This window comes from Apodemus sylvaticus, chromosome 9, assembly GCF_947179515.1.
Source record: "Apodemus sylvaticus chromosome 9, mApoSyl1.1, whole genome shotgun sequence".
Classification (NCBI taxonomy): Eukaryota; Metazoa; Chordata; class Mammalia; order Rodentia; family Muridae; genus Apodemus; species Apodemus sylvaticus.
The window spans coordinates 90,676,999-90,690,666 of record NC_067480.1 but is presented as its reverse complement, the minus strand read 5'-3'; the positions used below and the strand labels follow the sequence as shown (position 1 = coordinate 90,690,666).

The 13,668-nt window shown below is 43.9% G+C and overlaps 1 protein-coding gene across 1 annotated transcript in view; it reads right to left on the bottom strand.

Annotated features, from left to right (window-relative positions):
- Window positions 1-7,278, bottom strand: part of LOC127692358 (glutathione S-transferase alpha-5) — a 65,667-nt gene extending 58,389 nt beyond the window's left edge. Inside the window, exon 1 of the transcript XR_007979453.1 lies at window positions 7,225-7,278. The gene's annotated coding sequence lies outside the window, so the exon portion shown is untranslated. The remainder of the gene's footprint in view (window positions 1-7,224) is intronic.
- Window positions 7,279-13,668: the final 6,390 nt, after the last annotated feature.

Below are 13,668 nucleotides of genomic sequence, written 5' to 3'. Positions count from 1 at the left end.
ATTCTGGTTGTGTTGGGGACTCAGAGCACCGAATCTCCATGACAGACTGTGACTCCTTTGTCAACTCTTGTCATCTGTTCTCCAGCAGCTGGGGACTGACCTGGAGTAGCAGTAGAAGGTCCTTCCTCAGTGACAGCATCCTGAGGTGGAGGTGCCACGGGATGAGAAAGGTAGAAGGGATAAAAGCTAGGGGAATGGTCTTGGAGAAGCTTTGTCTTATGCCTAGAGCACTCACTAGTGAGTACTGCACTGTATTACTGTTTCCAGGGGAGAAATGGGGCAGAGTCAGCAGACTCCATCACACAATGGGACAAAAGTGGAAGGCCCAGCAAGCAATGTTGCTCAAAGGGAACCCAGAGCATCTCAAGAGCTGTCCCAGCATACAGCAGCCTTGGTCCCGATAATGTCAGTCTCTTCAGGGTCAAGCTAAGCTAATTCCCTCAAGGCCCGTAGCTCAGCTCCAGATTGTCCTTGCCAAGTCTGCTCCTGAGTGAGGACAGAGCTGGCTCCTCTGTCCTTTCCTCAGGGCCTCTGAGAAAGACTTGGATGGGTCAGGCTATGTGGATTTGGTTATTTATCCCATTTGACTCCCCCTCCCCTTTCTGAGCTTTCCTAAACCACCCACAATTCCTTGGGTTTCAGAAGCCACACCCTAACCGAAGAGCATCTTAAACAAAGGACTGAAATTAATGCCTGAGCCAAGGAGAGTTTGTTGGCGTCACAAAGGCCCTCGGTGGTAGAGCCTGGGGTGTCAGCTAGAGTTATGATCAGCTAGACCAACACCACCAGAAACGTGTCCTGTAGAGCACGAATCCTTGTCTTGTAACTCTGAGACAGTTTGTAGATGGATTCACCAGACCTCGGCTCTCTGATATCCCATTATGAGTAAAGACTTTCTCAGTATCATTTCCCTGGTCTCGGTTTCTCAGGACAGGTGGCAGAGGCTACCCAGTCTCACAGTCCTTCTTCAGCCTCTGAAGAAAGGTGGTAGAGCCTACAGCACTGGACTCTCTGATTCGGTGGATTTTACTGTAACTTAATCCCAGAGGGAGAGCTGATACTCCAGCTAGGGAAGTTGTTCTGAGGACATTGGAGACAGCAGTGGGTGCATAGCTGGGGGCACAGATACATTAGAGGTGACTCTGAGTGAGGAGGCACATGGTAGGGGTACCTGGAGTGTGAGTCTGTGGCTGAGTGCAGTGCGTTTGCATCATGGAGACTGAAGATGCCCAAGACAAACAAATAGACAAGAGAAAGATTTATCCTCTGCTGATTGAGTGTGTATCGGGATTATTTCCGAATTAGTTAGTGTCTCCTCAGACAAAGGAGGTGCGGAGCTCTCATGCAGGCAAGGCTGTGCATATTCCTACAGGAAAGCACCTGAGGTGTGGGAAAGCTCTGCTCTTCAGCAAACTCAGCAACGCTGCCCTGAGCTATCCCAGGCCTGCTGGGATGAAGTCAAACCATCCTCTGAGGGGGCAGTGAGGATGATTGCAGGACAGACTGAAAGAAGACTCAGAGACCAAAGGGAAAGCTGGGGTCTGCTCTGGGGACTTGCACACTGTGTGGCTGTAGTTCTGAGGCAAATGGCGCCCACTCTTGTTCAGCTGGGAATAACTGTGCTCTTTCTTTGTGCCATGCATTTCAGGTGCCTTAACGTCAGGGCAGCTGGAAGGAGGAAGCCTGGAAGCTGCGACTACTGCTGGAGTGCGGGGAGCTGAGAGCTGTGAGGGGCTGTTCAGAGGAGCCCTTAGCACAGGGGACAGTGGAGCAGTGACTGCCGGCCAGGTCTAGGACAGGGCGAGGAGGACGTGGTGTCTTATGGTTCAGTGTGGTCTCAAGCAGAGCTGCAAGAGCACAGTGTTGAAATTAAAGCCTAGTGAAAGAAACAGCATCCCAGCCCCATCCTTCTTTCCCAAACCAGGTTACACACACACACACACACACACACAAACACACAAACACAGGCACATGCATACACAAATCACATGTATATATGATATATATCACAGACACACACCACACACACACACACACACACACACAAACACAGGCACATGCACACACCCATCACATGTATATATGATATATATCACAGACACACACACAGACGCACACACACAGACACATACACATGCACACACAGTAACACACACACACATGCACATGCACAAGCACATGCACACACACATTACATGTACATAGGATACACACACATTCATATGTATATATCACAGACACAGACACACACAGAAACACACATGCATATGCACACACACACATCACATATATATAAGATATCACACACACACACACACACACACACACAGAGACACTTATATCTCACCTGAAGGTAAAATCACATCTTAGGAACAGTATCTGCAAGGATTTCTGATGAGATTGATAGAAACCTGTTTCATTTTCACGTGAGATACTGCGCAAATGTGAGTTCTCGCACATCTGTTCAGACAAGATACTGATAATGTGACCAGGAGTATTGTGCTGTGGATAGCTTCTGTGTTTTCTCTCTCCCAAACCCTCCTCCTGTCCACATCTATCCCCTTTCCCTCTCTTCAATGTGCCTTTTTTTACCTTGTGTTTCCTTCTTTCTCTCGCCTTTACAACTACCTTTTTTTCTATACCTTATGCCCTGTTTCTTTTACAGGAACTGAAATGAAATTTGGAGAGATTGCTACAGAATTTCTGGGAAGCAGTGGCTGTGTTGTGAAGCCATTGTGAGCAGGGACTGGCTGCCCAAATCATGAGAAAGAAATATTTTTATCCTTCTCTCTGGTCCTATTGAATCCCATGTCAAAACTCTTCTCCTGCCTGTTAGCAAGAATCCACCATAAGAGGAGGGTTCTGAATTCCTAATTGATTTATAAAATAATGAAACTTAATGTTCTATTATAAGAATACAAAGAATACAAATGTGAGGCTGTATTTTACAGACCTGAGGAGATGTCTTTGGGTTCCTTAACCTCCTCTCTCATTAATTTTTGTTTGCTGTCTTCGATTTGCCTGTGCTGTGTGGTAAGGAATAGCAGTTGACTGAGGAATATGGATAGAAAGCTGTGGGTCCTGCCTTTTAAGTTCTCAAATCCATGGCAAAGCACACTTGAACGCAAGCTTAAGCACCAGATGTTGTTCCTGGGTGAAAGAATAATCTTTGGACCTTTCACCTTTTAAAGTATTGTATTTTCTTTCTGACTCTTACCTTTCCAAATATATTTTTTGGGGAAAGATTTTCACTACATGTGATTTTTGAGACTGAAGCATTTTTGGAGATTAAAGAAGCAGAGAAGGAAAGGGTGCGAGTGGGGAGGGAGACAGAGAGGAGTAGCGAAACAGGCCAATAGCTGGAGAAATGGCACGGGTGTTAAGAATTCTTAAAAGTTGTTGAGATTGTTCCTCCTGAGGACAGGCATTCAATTCCAGGAACCCACAGAGCAGCCTAATCATCTGTAACTCCAGCCAAAGCTCCAGGGGGATGTGGGCTCCCCCTTCTGGCTTCTGTGAGCACTGCATGCATATGGTACACACACACACACACACACACACACACACACACACACACACACACTCACAAATAGGCTTTAAACACACACACAAAAAATTCATGTGATCACTGACCAGAGTTAGGGAGAGGCTGGTAAACTGTTTCATAGTTAGAGCAAGAAGCAAGGTCTTGAGAGAGAGCAGGGACCTGAGAGCAGGCATGTGTGCAGCTAGCTCCGAGGGGAGGGAATGATGGCCCCTTACACTCACACTACACTTTGCAGGTTCCCTGTGAGAAAGGAAGACAGTGCTTACCAACACTTCCTGTGGCTGTTCTGAGACACATGAACGACCAGGGCCACATCATTAGTGGATGCTCAACCTGGGTTCTGGAATTAGAAGGTTGCACTGCCAGCACCCATGTCCCCCTGCCTCCCAACTGTGCATAGAACATTAGCAGCTGCTTCATTTCCCTGATGCAACAGCTAAAGCTACTCTTGCCATCACACCTCCCTGCAGAGTGGACTGTGCCCTCAACATGTAAGCCAAAAGAAGCCCATTGTTCTCTAAGTCACTTTTCTCAGGTCACAGCAGAAAGAACAGTAGGTGTATAACCTCTCATTCTGTGTCCAGCAGAAGTATCTCTATTAGGGATATACCCAGAATTAGCTGCTCCCTAACATTGGAGTTTAGGATAAATTCCATCCTAGAGAATGTTCCAGTCCTGGCTGTAATTGCTGTCAATGTTACTTCATCTGGAAAAATGGTCTCTACATATTACATACTAAATTGGGGGCATACTAAACTCCTCATAATCTGATTAGTATCCTGTAAGAAGAGGGCTACACACACACACACACACACACACACACACACACACACACAGACACACACACACACAGAGAGAGAGAGAGAGAGAGAGAGAGAGAGAGAGAGCCACGTTACCATGGAGGTAGAGATTTAGGTTATATATCAACAAACCTAGGAATTTCAGCATGCCTGGCTACCAAAGGTGCTAGGAAGAGGCTAAGAAGGATCCTTCCTCAATGCCTTCAGAGAGAACCTGGTGCATTTAGGACTTGGATACACCTGCTCCAGAACTGTGGAACAAAAAGCTTACATTATTTTAAGGCACACAGTTTGTATACATTAGGAATGGGACACATGGAATATCCAACTCTGTATTCGGAATACCCGAGTTTTTATTACTTTTGTAACAATAAATTCAAAGCTTCAGGGGCAGGGTGAATGACTGTGCCTGTCATATATATCATGCATGCAGCCCCAGGAGAAATAATTGCTCTATATTGAACATAAATATGTTGTTTAAGTTATGAATAAAAAAGGTTAATTAGTTGAAGGAAAACAGTTCTTTACAGTGTGAGAGCACTCATGTATGTGCGCACTTATTCAGGAAGGGCACTCACCCCACAGAAAGATCATTTTTGCAGAGGCCAGAGTTTGAAACGAGGACTACCCCTCTATTCGACAAGGACATTACAACTATTTCATAATATTGTTTGAACACTCCAGAGTCTAAGAAGCTAATATCAGAGAAAGGGATCATGATTGCAATGTTGACTACAACCAAATGGCATCCCAGCCATTCCTCACCAGTCATATCTATGTGAATTAACACAGCAGCCTTAGAAAACACGTTAGCCTCCCAATAAGTAGGGTCAACATTTAGTCAAAACACTTCATTGTTGCAAAGCTTTAGAAGGTTGGCGTTGTGCATGCTATGTATCCACAGATGCCTGAATTAACTGAAAATCTTCTTTGCTGATTCTACACATTTCGCATCATCAAAAGGCTTCCTCTGGCTGCCAGACTGAAGAAACTTCTTTACCGTGGGGAGGTTGCTGACTCTGGTTCTCAGTGCCTGCGACAGAGGAAGCAGAGCCTCAGAGAGCAGCTGAAGAAAGAGTTATTGATTGCCCAGCCCTGTGCCCCTGCCAGTCAAGTGACCAACCGAGCCCCTCCATCAGCACCAGGCTGGAGGCTGGAGACAGACACCCAGAGAGAGAATCAAGATGAGAGAAAGGAGATGGAGCTTTGCCCCAATGTATCTTAAAGATTCATTTTGTTCGAGGTGTCTCCATTTCTTTTTGAATATTAATCCTGAAGACTCATCACTTCTGTCAGCTAAAGATGAACAATTTGTTTCTCAGATACTGATACATAGATATATCCTAATATATAAAAATGAAGATTTGGGATAATAAAGTTAGAAATGGTAATAGAAAGGAGAACAGGAAAACCTGTATCCAAGTCACTGCCAACCTTCACTGAGAAAGAGAAAGGGGAGAGGCAGTTTAGCCCAGTGGTACAACATTTGCCCAGTAAATGCAAGGTTTACTCATGAGCACAACAGAAAACAAAGACAAATAAAAAGAACAGGAGGGCTTAGGAAAGGCTTGGTGGGCAAAGTGCCTGCTCTGCAGGCTTGAGGACATGAGTTTGGGTCCCCCGAGCAACATATACCCTAGGAGAGTAGTATATGTCTTTGACCAAGTGTTGTGGTGTGGAAGGTGGAGAGAGACAGCTCTGAAATCCATTGGTCAGCCAGCCAAACTGAATTGATGATCTCCAGACTCAGTGACAGACTGTATCTCAAATAATAAATAAATAAATAAATAAATAAATAAATAAGAAAAATGGAATGTGATACAAGAAGGGAGGCCACTGTAGAGAGAAATTCAATGTTAATGTAGAAGCTTGAAAACAACCTCTCCAGATATACATTCAGTGTGGAAGGACACAGCTGCACCTTTGATAGAGAGAATCCCATGACATCAGGATCAAATCCAAGGTGGGATGGGGTGTGGGTCCTGGGTTCTTCCCATCACACAAGACAAAATGTGTGTCCTCAGATAGCATCCACCTCAGATTTCCTCATGTAACAGGATTCTTGTCGTGTCTTAGAACTAGGGTCTAAAGTCTCATTTTGTAGGTCTGGCTGGAGGAGAGGGGTCTCTGTGGAGGCGGGAAGAGCCTGGATAGTTGTGGGTTGTCCTGATGCTGTCTGTGTTTAGATGTGAACAGAGGGCTTCCTCAAGAGGGGTTGCCCATGATGAGCAGTCTGTCCTGTACTCAGGTGATCCCATGAGAACTTTCTCTCTGTTTTAACTGCTTAATAAAGTCTAGAGCCTGTGATTGGGTAGTGGAGGGGAGAGGTGGGACTGGGGGGTTTGAGAGTGGGGGCAGGTAGAGAGGAGGAGAGAACGAGAGGGGAAGGAAGGGACTGAAAAAGAAGAGGAGGGGGCTGGAGAGATGGCTCAGCAGTTATGAACACTGACTGTTCTTTTGAAGGTACTGAGTTCAAATCCCAGCAACCACATGGTGGCTCACAACCATCTGTAATGAGATCTGATGCCCTCTTCTGGGGTGTATGAAGATAGTACACTTACATATAATCAATAAATAAATTTTAAAAAAAGAAAGAAAAAGAAGAGGAGGAAGCCATGATGGACTAGAACCACATGGCCTGGAGAAACTGCAAGGAGCAAGGTCTTATAGAGGGGGAATAAGTTAGTATAGTGTTAGGTCTGCCCAGTGTAGGCAAATAGCTTATAATTACAGTAACTGGATTGTGTGTTTTTACATGGGCTTATTGGTGTTGGAAATTCCGGCAACACTGAAACTTATATCACTATTAAACTTCTGGTTAAAATATTGGATTCACTGGCATAAGTAAGATACGGGCTGTCCTGTAGGAAACAGTACCTTCAGCAGGGGGAAGCTGTCTACAGCGCCTGGGTCCAGCTCTTCCACGTGGTAGAGAAGTTCAACCAGGTAAACATCTGCCTTGCTCAGCCTGTTGCCAACAAGATAATCTTGTCCATGGCTCTTCAACACCTGAGGAATCCGAGATGTTAGTCAGGTCTTGAAGACAACTGGCATCAGACTGGGGCCCCTTGAGTTCTCCTGAGCCTCTCATATCAAATGTCCCCTGGCTCCCTTGTCAGGGACATATGGAGCCCCATGCTTGTCTCTAGGCCCTGGCTCCTGATAAAACCAAGAAGCAGATCTCTGTCCATCATTGCGTCATCTGCCCTTCCCTACATCTTAGAGACATGACCAGCTCCTAGCCCCAGCTGCACCATTTCTTCCTGCCCACCCTAAAGGGATGAAAGTCTAACATGGGGGGGGGGGCGGTCCTCACGGTACGCTGCAGACTCTTTGTGGCAAGTGGCTTCACAGTGTGACTGCACCTTTCACACATGCGTAGACCGTTTCAGTGACTGCCTTCCTCCTCTCTGCTTCCCAGTGTTCTCGTATCTATGGCACCTACAGTAAGCCCATCCACACCTCTTCTCCTATCCCTTGAAGGAGCTCTCACATCCCATGCACATTCACATCTTCTATACCAAAGTTGGGTCAACCACACACTGTGCAACCACTCACTGCTGTAATAGCTTATAGCAGAATTGTAAAGTCATTCCTGCATGGAGAACGTATAGATTAAAATGAGGCAGGAGGAGAGGAATCACAGTGGGACATTCAGGAGCACTGGCAGGAACATTCCTTTAAAGCTGGAAATGTGGGTCTCAACATGCAAATCTCTTATTGCAGAGAGGATTATCATGCTCCATCCTCTGTTCTCAGGAATGCCAATCAAGCTCTTGACAGAGTGACATCTCCTCAGATGAACCTCAGGCAAACTCCGCAGTTGTCACAGGAACCCACAATCCCCATAGGAGGCACCAGTTGGTCCAGGTTGTCACCCCAGAACTTCCCAGTGCAACAGGGGATGGAGGAGGACACATGTGACCCTGACTCTCCAGACCAAGATGAGGTTGAGGACAAAGGTGTGTATGTGTGTGTGTGTGTGTGTGTGTTCAACAACTCGCAGGAAAAAATGAGAAATAGACAATATTTAGAAATATTTTATTTAGCTGCACACTATGTATTCTTTCTTATTGCTCCAACAAAAGCAAAAACTGTTTAAAAAATGAAATGTGTGAAGTTAAACTTTTACATCAATGTAAGGTTAGTTGATTTATTATTGAGATTCATTTGTTTTGTTTTGTTTTGTTTTAGTAATTTAGTGCTGCCTGACTACAGAGCATTTATGATAACCCTGCTGTTTTACACATGGAAGTCAGCAGCCTCGGGTACTGTGGTGAATTCCTGAGATCATCAACACAGAAAGGGAGAGGTTTTCTCTGCTCAGGATTGGCTTCAGTTCTCCCTCAGTTACCTTCACTGCTTGTGGGCCTGGCTGGAACACTCAGGTAAGAAGCGCCCACTGGAGCCAACTGTCCACAGAGCTGCTGCAGCAACAGGGAGAAAGCAGCTGGAGCCCTTGTTTGTCTTTTGAGAGCAGACATCCTAACTTCCTCCAGTCAGGCCCCACCCCTTAAAGGTCCCACTGCTGCCCAGTACAGATACAGGCTGGGGACTGAATGCCTTACCTTTGGAAGGCAGTCCTGACCCACAAGCTCAAACATCAACTAATGCCTTAATCTTCCGTATCCCTCAATCTTCAATCATTGATTCACAATCTCCAGTCCAAGCACTGTGTCAGGTAAGTGCTTTATGCATTTATACTTTTTATATTTACATATGTAAATATTTACCATAGTGTTATAATTTGTACAATATTTACAAGATTGTGGCCTAGAAGCATTATGTCATGCCATTTGGACTATTAACAATTTAATTTTATACCCCATGTTTTCCTCAAATGTAGGATGCTTAAACAACAACTGAAGTGCCGAAAAATATAACCCCATTGTTAAAGAGTATGTGAGTTTTTAATCTCATTTAGGGAGGGGATGGAAGGTGGGTATTGGTTGCATTTATTTATTTATTTGTTTATTTGTGTATGTATTTATTTATTTATTATTTTTTGATCTTTTTTCTTTCATTATTAGGTTTTTTTTGTTTATTAATCTTATCTTTTTTTTTTAGCTAATATATAAAGTGGTCTACTTCATTCCACTTCATACACAGGTATGTATGTGTATGATTGTATTTCATTCTCATCAATCTCCCATTGCCAGTTCCCTTGGCCTCTTCTCTCATGCCTCTGCCTCATCCTTAAATAGTTCAATGTGTTTTTCTCCAGCACAGGGACAGGGCTGCAGGAAGAGCATCCAGTGTATGCATTCCGGGTATTCTATTCCTAGATCCCATGTAAAAGAGCTGGGTGTGGTGGCTCATGCCTGTGGTAGTCTGAGATCCCATGTAAAACAGCTGGGCGTGGTGGCTCATGCCTAAGATCCCAGAGCTGGAGAAACACTCATGTTCCCTGGCCAAACAATGTAGCATACATGGTAAGCTCCAGTGAAAGAACTTGTCTTTAAGCAAAGCAAAACAAAACAAAAACCAAACCAAAACAATAAACTGTGACTGGTACCCATGAAATCCAACATAATGCTATCCTCCTGCCTCCACATACATGCCTAACTATATAGGCATATGCATTTAATCAAAGGCAGAGACCAGACTTCAGATGTGCTTGACCATATCAAGAGAGGATCCTAAGAATTACTCAGTTGTTCCTCAAAATACCCAAATTCTCCCTGCAGACTCAGAATGCTAAGTTCTTGCTTCTTCTACATCTGCTTCTGCATTTCAATGTGAAATCAAGGAAAAGTGATGGGGTGTCAATGCATTCCTTTTACAGAACATAGGTCCAAGCTAAGGGCGTCCATGTCTGCCATGCTGAGTAGCTCATCTTCATTTTTGCCTAATTTTAAAAACCACCCAATGGGACTATTAACCTTTTTTCAGGGCACAGATGGAAGGACAGAGGTTTCTGGACGAGCTTGCCCAAATGAATCACTGTTCTGGTTTTAATTCATCCATTCAAAAATCTAAGTCTAGGTTTTATTTCCTGTGGTATTGGTTTTCAAAATGTGTGTGGATATCTCTAGGAGGGCTATGAAATCCACTATTTTTTTTAAATTGACTAGATAAAAGCTAAGAAGTACCAGAGTGCACAAAAGGTTAAACAGGTGGATGTGTTTTTTAGTTTCAATGTGTGTATGCTGCATGGATGGATATACGCATGTCCGTATGCCCAAGTGGTCATTGCTAATAAGTAAGAGATTCTGAATGAGTCCAGTAAGGAAATGTGACAGCTCCCCCTCTCAGGCTGCTTGAAGGCAAGACACAGCACCCACACATACACAAACACACACATAAATAAATACATACATACATACATACATACATACATGGATAGATGGGACCAATGCTGTCATGGGTGTAAACTAAACATCCAGGCGTCACTGGAACCAGATTCTCCCATGTGGACTTGAGGGAAACACACTTTCCCTCTAAAGATCCCAATAACAGTTATAAAACATGATATTTCTTCTTGAAGAGTTTTTGATATTGTACAGTTGGAAACACTGTCTTTGTCTTTACTAACATTTTTTTTAAAGTATGTCCATTTGGATTTAAAATGGCAAACTACTTTAAATACCTTCACTTAAAATGTAGCACTCCTAAGCTCCAAACACTATGTTATGAAATTTGTGGTAAATATAATCACTCCATTATTTTTATAACTATGGCATGTGATATTGCATGCTCATATTAGGTAGAACGATTGAGCAGAAGGAAGCAAGAATAAAGTTCACATGACTGCAGGAGTTTGATTGTTGAGAACACTGAGCCAAGTGGTTCAGATCTGCTCACTCATCCTAATAGGATCGATAGAGGATCATGTTACCTGGTATTTCACCATAATGCCCTTCACTTGAACATTTGCCAGTCTCCAAACAAGAGTTGGTTTGTCAGTTTTCCACCAGGACAAAGTGTATGGCAGCCTCATAGAGTCAACAGAGGATGTGAACCAGAGAGGAGTGATTTCACAGGGTCTCACATGTTCCTCAGCCTCAGTCAGTTCCAAGAGTAGCTGTGCTCTCAGTAACCACCCTAGGGGGATAACAACTGGTGGCCCACCACAGAGGGCTTCATGAAGGTCAGGGAGAAACAACACACTCCCAGAGTATTAGACCCTTCACCTGCTCCTGGGTACAGGTCAGGGCTTCTCCACTTTGCCCTGAGCTCCATGTTGCTCTCCTCAGCACCTACTGCCATTTTCCCCGAGTCCTTCAGCCAGGTCAGTGCTGGAAGAAAGACTGGAGGAAGCATCTAATTCATGAGTCCTTTCTGTTTGCAGTATTTTGGAAACATTAGGGAAAGAAAAGGCCGATAAAGGTTTTCAGTGCTTTACTTTGAAACTTAAGGAAGTCCATGAGGAGGAGGAGTAATATAGCTTGATTTGTCCCATTAAGAAAGCTGGCAGCTGAGTGAACTAGCATATGACTGCCATGCCAGGACTTGGCATGTTGAGTCAGGAGGATAAGACTATGACTATATATTAATAAGATGTCTCAAAATAACAGCAAACCAGAACACAAGCATAGAAAAAGAACATGAAGAAAGCATGTTCATAAAAAAATGGGCTTCTTTTTAAATGAACAAATCTAAAAACAATGAATTCATGAAATTTTTAGGCAAATGGTTGGATATGGAAAATATCATCCTAAGTGAGGTAATCCAATCACAAAAGAACACACATGGAATGCAGTCATTGATAAGTGGATATTAGCTCAGAAGCTTTGAGCACCCAAGACACAATTCACTATCAAATGACTCCCAAGAGGAAGGAAGGAGAGGTCCCTGGTCCTGAAAAGGCTTGATCCAGCATTGTAGGGGAGTACCAGGACAGAGAAATGGGAGGGGGTAGATCAGAGAACGGGCAGAGGGAAGAGGGCTTATGGGACTTTTGGGGATGGGGTTTGGGGGGGGATCAGAAAGGGAAAATCATTTGGAATGTAAACAAAGAATATAGAAAAAAAAGAATCAAAGTAGTAAATTAAAGGAGTTCCATTTCTGGTCAATCCTAACACCTGGTTAAGGGTGTCACACCTTCAGAGGTAGAAGGAAGACTCACTTTCTCTTCTGACTATAGAGACAATCAAACCTCTGTCTGGAAGCTAATGAGTAACACAATAAACGAACACACATAAGATTCATAAAAGAGGCATTGTACAAGAATGTTCACCATTGCCTCGGTTTCTGGAAGACTAGGGTGTGCCTTAACATATCAGCCATCATATCTGAAGAAACTGAGACATACCGGGGACTGATGCTTGTCTGATTTGTCCTTTCTCTCTAAGAGTTTAAAGATAAGCATATGCCTTGTGAACACCCGGCAGAGCAGAATGTGTTCGACAGTAATCTCACATGTGTGTTTTAGAAACCTCAATCCATGAATCCTGATTCAGATGAGCAGCAAGTAAGAACCATACGTGAGCGAAGAGACTGGGGACCCGATCTGTTTTGCATTGTTATCAGGGAGCTACTTGTCAGATACAGTAGATTTTGGACGTCTGGCATGTCTCCCTTCCTCCCTTCACATCAGGACCACAGCTCACCCAAGCATTACTTGCATAGCCTCCTGCCAGCCTGCTCCTCTATAATGTCTGTTCAATAGCCTTCTCCACAGACTTATTTCCTATGAATTGTTAGACCTGGTTACTTTGACATCTGGACTTTCAGAAAACTTCAGTCTTTCTTTTATAACAGGCCCCTTTCCCCCAGTGCTAACATTTGTTCCACATCATTGTTGACGTCCACATTCTAATGACCTTGGCATTCTAGCTACTTGCCAAATGCTCCCATATTGGTCCCCTCCTTTCATAATTCTGAAGCGTTAATCCTTGAGAAGTCAGGTCCTTGTTGTTCCTTAGGACTTTTTTCTTGTCTTCTACTGAGGTTGGGGAGAGATATTGGGCTCTCACTGTTTGAAGGTAGGTAATGTGCATGTGAACCACCAGATTCTTGGGTGGTAGAGGTAGGAGGGGTTCTTCTGAACATCCTAAAATAGAGAGGAAAGCCCTTCATAGAATGGGTAAACCAGTTAACATGGGAAGTGTTGTGTAGTGATGTCCTCTGAATTACCAGTCTTGTGAAAGGAAGAACCAGCTGTGTAAGTCTAAGAAAACTAAGGTAAGCTAAGAGACTTAGGAAGATTATAAAAGCGGTGAGATTTACAAGCCCCCTCACTATGTTTACAAAAGCAGTGAACAATGGCCAGAAAAAAAAATGTTTCTAATGAAGCTTCCTAGAAGCTAGACAGGAAGCTCTAGGGGGCAGCTTTTGAGTCTTTACCAATGCCTTTGATTCAGCTCCTGTAACTCCAAT